The 8440-nt window shown below is 35.9% G+C and overlaps 1 non-coding gene across 1 annotated transcript; it reads right to left on the bottom strand.

The window, feature by feature from the left end:
• Window positions 1–8031: 8031 nt before the first annotated feature.
• Window positions 8032–8138, bottom strand: LOC145621763 (small nucleolar RNA R71). The gene has a single exon (XR_014108562.1). It is a non-coding gene; the product is annotated as a small nucleolar RNA R71 (small nucleolar RNA).
• Between the last annotated feature and the right edge of the window lie 302 nt (window positions 8139–8440).

Below are 8440 nucleotides of genomic sequence, written 5' to 3'. Positions count from 1 at the left end.
TTTGCTTTGCAAGATTGTCTTCAATATTGATTCCAATGTCATAAACGGCCTTGAAAGTATCCAAGTTGCTTTGATATTTGAGATGCTTGGAATACTTTTCTTGGAGATTCTTAATGAACATCCTTACAGATTCTTTTTCAGTAGGCACCTCAATCATTTTAGCGGAAGTTTCCCTCCACTTATTAAAGAAAGAAGTAAAACCTTCATTCTCTTTTTGTTTCAGTATTTCAAGTTCTCTATGATCAGTTTCAACTTGAATATTACATTTGTATCTATCAATGAAAGCGTTTACTATTCCATCCCAAGTTGCGGTCTTCTCCTTATCAAGAGAGAAGAACCATTGTTGGCAAACGGTTTCAATAGATAAAGAAAACAAAGAGTGAAAGACTTTCCTATCAATCCCCTTAATGTTCATTATTGTTTCAAAAGCTCTTAAGTGGAAATAAGGATTGTCGGTTGGCTTGAATTTAGGGGTGTCATTGGCATTGAACTTCTACGGAAGAAGATCCTTGTCCACTGAGACCCCTTGTGAGCTAATATCTTGGAACCTATAGTCATTCGAGAGTTTGCTCAAGCTTTCTTGCATTCTCTCCGTCTGTTGTTGTTTCACAGGGTCATTGATTTGAAGCGACATAGCATTCATCATTGCAGTTACATTAGCCAAGTTCTGCCTAAGTTTATTGACTTTTTCTTGAGACGCCATTATCTTCTTAGCTTTTCTCTTTTGTCGAATCGGTTTATCAAAAAGTAAGACTTGAACGAAGGTGTTGTCCTTGATTAATCGCCCTTCCTTTCTTGACCAAGCGCTGTAAATTAAACCATTTATTTGTTTTAATGACTTAACTCAAATTGACTTTGACTTTATTGGTTTTAAAAGCAAAAAAGCAAAAATAGGGTGTATATTTTTGGGAATCAAGTAAGGGTTCAAACAAGTATGGTTTAACTGGAGGATTAATATCCGACTTACCCCCCTAAAAAAATGACGGAAAAAAACGCACACAAGACTTTCTAAACATGGTCAAGGTGCAACATATATATATATAAAGTGTGTGCTTTAATTGTGAGTGCAAGTGACATGCTTTGACTCTTGTGTAAGACCATGGGGCTATATGCTTAGATTCAAATAAGGACTAAACATGACTTCTGCCATTAATAAACTGATAAAACTGATTAATTAGACTCGGCGCGAAGACTCAAGCAAGGAACTGGATTGTCGTCAAAGCAACAATAATGTCGCCACACAACAGGACCCAGCGCGAAATGACAGAGTTGTCGCATCGCGCCAAACACTAGTGTGTCGCGCCACAGACCAAACCTTTGCGCCATTGCTGGAACATTAGTCTGGGTCTGTTTTCAATGTTTTACTCTAAAGGGACAAGCCTATAGTCGTACTAAGTCAGGTTTGATCAGTTTATTAGACTTTAATTATTCATATTAATTAATTAAGCAAAGTCCTTTAGTCATTAATTAGTTTATTTAGACTTATTCACAAGTCAAACAAATGTTTAGTGTAAACACACGTAGGTTATGCACAAGAAAAGAATGCAAAAGTAGTCAAATAGTCACAATATGATGCAATGAGTTTGCAATCTGACCATGGCTCTAGTTCACTAAACTTCAAGGATAAGGGTTAGTCAAAGAGGGTCCATGGTTATGAGTCCGGATGCATCGTGCGGAAGTCTTACCTTTGGAAGGGTTGGCGCGTATGGATGGGACCCCGCAAGTTAAACTTGCTTCCACGGTTTGGTGAATTCACAAACTCGGATGTACCCGTCGTTGCCAGGAGCGTTCGATAGGGTAGATGGAGCGTGAATCCCCAGAGTATTATAACCATATGTAGAACAAATATGGGTTCAAAAACGAGGGAAAAACTCAATCAGGAAGTAGAACCGAGCAAATAATACTAGAACTGGTCGAAACAAGAAGGTAGATTTTTGGCTCAGTATTGGAAGAACACTACAACAAAATAAAGCAAAGGTAACAATGCAAAACCATTGCCTAATATAAAAAAGTGTTGCCTTGTAGCTAAAGGAACACATATCAGGTGTAATATATGCCCCCGTTGTCTATTCATAAGGCAACATATTTTTATTCAAAGACAATAATTTTAAAAGCCAAGGTAATAATACATAAGGCAACACTTTTACAAAGACAACAAATGAAAAATGTTGTCATCTAAGGAGAAAATTAAAATATGTTTCTAAATGTTTCCACTCCCAAGTATTTAGCAGTTGGTAGGGCTCGAACTTGTCACCTCAAAGTCACAAGGTGAATTCTCCACCAATTCCACCAAACTTGCTTTTATATACATACATATATATACATATGTATATATACATATACATAATATATATATACATATATATATGTATATATATATATACATGTATATATGTATATATATATACATGTATATATGTATATATATATATACATATATATATGTATATATATATGTATATACATATACATATATATATGTATATACATATATATATTTATATATTTATATATATATATATATATATATATATATATATATATATATATATATATATATAACACTCTCCATAATATTAATGTTACATTTTCAAACAATAGTTTTGTTATTATATATATGTATATATATATATATATATATATATATGTATATGTATATATATATATATATCTATATGTATATATATATATATCTATATGTATATATATATATATATATATATATATATATATATATATATATATATATATATATATATATATATATATATATATATATATATATATATATATATATATATATATATATATGTATGTATATATATATATATGTATATATATATATATATATATGTATATATATATATGTATATATATATATGTATATATATGTATATATATATATATATATATATATATACAACACTCTCCATAAAAGCAACATCTTAAATTATGTTGTCTTTTAAATATAAATGTTGCCATAGATGACAACATAAATATTAATGTTACATTTTCAAACAATAGTTTTGTTATTGTTATCTTTTCATGCAACAATTATTATGTTTGTTGTCTTAGGCAAGAAAAAGGTAACACTTTAAGTGGATGTATAAATGTTGCCATAGATGACAACATAAATATTAATGTTACATTTTCAAACAATAGTTTTGTTATTGTTATCTTTTCATGCAACAATTATTATGTTTGTTGTCTTAGGCAAGAAAAAGGTAACACTTTAAGTGGATGTTGCCTTATATAGTCTAGAGCACACTTTTTTTTCTGTTACTTTAGTCCAAGGTAACAAATAAAAATTGTTGCGTCAGATTATTAAAGTAACACTTCTGTAAGTGTTGTAATCTTAAGTGTTGCCTATTTTCATTTTTTTGTAGTGGAACTTAGCGCGAGACTAAAGTGCCCGTTGCCAGACGATGACCCTGTCGCCAAACGACATTGCTGTCGCAGGGCGACAGAGCCATCGCATTGCGATGGCACTGTTCGCCAGTTCCTAGATGACTCAGCAGCTTTTTTGTTCTTAGGATTTTCAATTTTTTCGCAGCGTTATTTCAATTCTAGTTGTGAAAGATTTTTCCCAAATTTCCTACGTGTAAAAATCTTATTTTTTGACGCATTACGGATGGTCTTTCCAATGCGGACCTTTTTATGCATATGCCACAATGTTAATCAAAATTACGCACATGAAATACTTAGAACTTTTCGAGTCTCATCCGCTCATTCTAAATCATTGCCAAAATAAATTTCAGGAATTAAAATAGGAATCCTCCCAAATGGAGTCGCCAAAAACTATAGGGAATAATTCAAGCATCCCAAACTTGAACCCCACTGTGATCATACACTTAAGCATGGTGGCGTCCAAAGGGAAGGAAAAAAGAGCAAAAGAGTCTCCCACAAGTTTTAGGAACATGTAAACCTTTCACAGGGTGAAGGTTACACCCCTTAACGATCCTAGAGATCGCTAACTCCATAGTGGTCTGGAACCATGACTGGATATTCGGGGATGAAGGTACGAATCCAATCTAAAAGAGAAAGAACCCGCCCTATAAAATAGGCCTCTACTTTATTCTTCTCAAATTCATGTGCGCTTTCTGACTAAGATGCAATCATTAGGTTAACCCTAAACCTGCTTAATCTATGTTGGTTGAAAATTAATGCACAAATAAATCTATTATTGGCGATCACTTGAACTAAAATCATATTAGCCTAAACAAAATTATTCATTATCTTATTAGGCGTGATTTCAAGTACAAATTCCCTTTAATCCTGCAGAAAAGGCGTGATCAAGCAATAACAACAACATATATCCAGAAACATGATATTAATCATAAATCCAACAATCATTATATTAACGATAAAGCTTAATATTTATAGCAAGATCCTAGGCATGATACTAACAAGATTAATAAAAAATCCTAGCATGTCACTAAACATTAAAGATCAAAGCTTTAGCCCTAACATGATACTAACATGATATTGATAAGATATTAGAAAGCATAAGAAGCACCTTAAACATGATACTAGGAAGCAATAATAACATCCTAACATGACACTAGGAATTAATAAAATCTAAGCATGCTTTATTAAAGAATAGAATTGGGCTTCGAACCTTAGCCCAATCCGGATTTCCTCTTTTGGGACTTGATAACACGGTCCAATGCCTCTGCATCTCAAATGTCGAGCCCTAAATCACCGGTTTGATGACTCCAACCGGCCTTGGACTACGAAAGATGGTCATGCTCCTCCAATGCTCGTAGTTGTCTAAATAATCCCGGGAAAATGCTCCAAATGTGCAACTCCCTTTAACTCAACCAAAACTACGAAAACACTAGAAAACACAAATTAGTAATAAAAGTGGCTCTAAAGAGCAAAAAGCACTACTAATTATGACCAAGAGACGAGGGTAAATCACTATATAAAATAGACATATCAGAAACACCTAATCTAACCTAATCCTCATTAGAAGAGAGATAAAAATGTAAATACTTGCTTAAAGAAGTCCAAAGAAGTCGTCCAATTTATATTAAAAAAAGAAAAAGGAGAAAAATCGGAGTTTAAAGGCAAAGAAAACCCAAAAACCTGTGCCCGTGGTGGCCGGAGCCGCGCCCGCGGGTAGGCATCTCCAACTCAAAAAGAAAATCTAGAAACCCGTAGGGCCGCGCCTGCGGGGCCAAAACTGAGCTGTAGTGTCACGGCAATTCTACCATGCCACAACGCTGTTTACCGCGACACGGTGCTGGCTATCGCGCCGTGGAGCACCCTGTAGTGCCACGGTGCTGATTTTTGCGCCACAATGGCTGCGCTACTGCTTATGCTTGCTGTCATGGCTCGTTTGCTGCTACATTGGCTTCCAGAACTTGGCTCCGTTTACTTCCTTGGTTGTGTTTGAGCTTCCTCCTCGATATTTGAATCCTAGAAAACCCGACACACCTACAAAACAAGTCAAAGAAACGGGGAAGCGAGAGAATAGCCGAGAAATGAATAAAATAATAAGAAAACTATCAAAAGCACACATTTCTCTAATCTCACACACAAGCACGCAAATCAAGCATTATTACCTAAAAACAAGACATAAAAGGCTAAAAACGTGCATAAAACTATGAAGAAATCTACCCTTTGAGTGCCATAAATGGCACTCATCAATCACTCCAAACTTTGCACCCTATTAATTTATATCACCCCCAAGTGACTTGAAACCGGTTAAAGAGGTAAACCATGCTGACTTGGGATTACTTGTACACATGTCGCAACCTGAGTGGTTAAAAAGTAAAAAAAAATTCCCCAACCCTCCCTCGGCCTTAGCATCGACCACTGATGTGTTCATTTTTTATATATATTTACCCCCGTCCCTTAGTCATAATTAGTAGTGTTTTTGGCTCTTTTGAGCTACTTTTATTACTAATTGGTGTTCTCTAGTGTTTTCGTAGTTTTGGTTGAGTTTTGTAGGGAATTGCACCTTTGGAGCATTTTCCCGGGATTTTATGGAGCAACTACGAGCATTGGAGAAGCACGACCATTCTTTGTAGCCCAAGATCGGTTAGAGTAATCAAGCCGGTGATTAAGGGCTCGGTTTATGTGATACCGGAGCATTTGGACCAAGTATTCAAGACCCGAAGAGGAAATCCAGATTGGCCCGAGGAATCGGGGCCTAATTGAAGTCCAAGCCCGGTGCAAAGAGGCTTCGCCCGAAGGCGCGCCCGACCGGGCGGCCCTTCGCCCGGTCGGGCGCGGTAGAAAGGTAATGCCGCCCGACCGGGCGCGAGAAGAAAGCTTTGGCGTAGGTTTGGTGAAAAAAGGCGCGCCCGACCGGGCGAGCCACCGCCCGATCGGGCGCGAGAAGGCATTTGAAGAGAAAAAGGCGCGCCCGGCCGGGCGAGCCACCGCCCGACCGGGCGCGTGTTGATTTTAGGAATTTAGTTTTCCGTTTTGCTTTTGTTTTAGCGGAGATCTTCTTGCTCAGTATAAATGTAATTTTATTAGGCAAGATTAGACAACTTCTTTTATTACTCTCTTACTCTAGTTTTTATTCCCCTTCTCTCTACTTAGACTTTCTCTCTCTAGACTTTTATTCTCTCTTGTTCCTTAACTCAACTGTAATTTCGCCGTCTTGGTACGATTTCTCTCTTAATTAATCTCAGTATTTTCTTCTTTCAATTTCTTCATGTCTTGCTTAATTATTATGTTTTGCTTAGTTTTAACTATGTCTGAGTAGTTTTCCTTCTAGGGTTTTTGGGGATCTAATAAATAATATGTAAGGGGTAATTTTATGATTGTTGATCATTAATGCTTAATTGATTTCCTATTGATTGTTTAAATGCTATGCAATTAGATTTGGCCAGGTTTAATTGTATGAGTTTAGCAATATTGATTCGAGATTCGAGAGATGAGAATTGACGTTTAGGCTTAGTTTCAATAGGCAGATTAATTTATAAATGGTTAGGTCGAGATTCGAGAGATGAGATTTAATACCGGTAAATTAATTCTATGATTGTAATACGTAGAGAAAGCCCTTTATGATCTGATTTATTAATGCATTGATGATTGATTGTTGTGTTTTACCCTGGAATATTGTTTATTAGTGAACCTATGCCCTAGGCTTTATTATTATTATTGTTTTCTTCCTTAATTATTCTCTTTACTCATAATCTTCGTAGTATAGTTTATAATCACAACAAATATTGGTTGTCTTAATAATTTAGACTATATTAATTAATTAGAGGTAGAAAAACTTGTTTCCCTGTGGAGATCGACCCTACTTCCCTATCTACTTTAGTTAGAGGACTTAGGTAATTACTTTTGATTAGGTGATACGACTTTAGCCTGTCAAAATTTGGCGCCGTTGCCGGGGAAACGGTTTTATTTTTATTTCTAATTATTTTTGTAGTTTAGATTATTTTCCTTTTTGCCTCAAAGGACATTAGTTCTTTGAGGTAGTTCTAATATCTGTCTTTTTAATTCTTTGTTTATGCCTAGGTGTTCCAGATCAGGTTACATTCCATTCGACCCTGAGATCGAACGCTCGTTTCATAGACAGAAGAATTTTTATAGGCAGGTTCTGGGAGTAATAATATTCTTGGAAATCCATTACCTACTTCTAGTGATTCGGAGCACTCTTCTGATTCAGAACTAGAGATGGGTACACCACCTCCACCTCGCAAGCTTAGCGATTATTCGCAACCATCCCTGACGGATTTTCCACATCTTTCTCCTACACCTGATCTCGAGGGAGTCCAGTTCGAGATCAAGCCCCAATTTATAACGATGATAGAAAGAAAGAAGTTCAGTGGAGCTAAGGGTGAAGATCCTAATCTTCACATTGCAGACTTCTGTCAATATTGCAATACTATTAGGCAGAATGGGGTAACGCAGGACCAAATCAGGGAGATTCTTTTTCCCTTTTCTTTATGTGCAAAAGCTAAATTATGGTTTAATGGTTTGAATAGAGTTGCACTTGGTATTACTAACTGGGAGACTCTTGCTCTAAATTTTTATAATAAATATTACCCTGCAGAGAAAACAGCTTTATTGAGAAGTGCCATTAAGAATTTTGCCCAGGAGACAGATGAAGCATTATATGAAGCCTGGGAAAGATTCAAGGATCTGCAGAGGGAGTGTCCCCACCACAATTTGGCAAAGTGGCAGCTAATTCAAGCTTTTTACAATGGATTAGGAAATGCATCTAGGACAATTTTAGACTCCGCAGCTAGCGGTAGATTTATGAATTTAAATGTTGATGATGCAGGTCAGGTTATTGAAGATATGGCAATCCATAATTCCCAATATGGGAATGCTAGAGGCTATGCTAACAAGGGCAAGCATCATGTTGATTCAGTAACTCTATTGCAAGCCCAGCTTACTTCTATTTGCCAGAAACTAGATAACCTTACTACTAACAATCCTAATTCTGTTGCTAATGTTTCTGCTGTTTCTA

The sequence above is a fragment of the Chenopodium album genome, chromosome 27, assembly GCF_948465745.1.
Source record: "Chenopodium album chromosome 27, dcCheAlbu1.1, whole genome shotgun sequence".
Taxonomy (NCBI): Eukaryota; Viridiplantae; Streptophyta; class Magnoliopsida; order Caryophyllales; family Amaranthaceae; genus Chenopodium; species Chenopodium album.
Note: the sequence above shows the minus strand (reverse complement) of the source record. Positions and strands in the feature narration are given on the sequence as shown.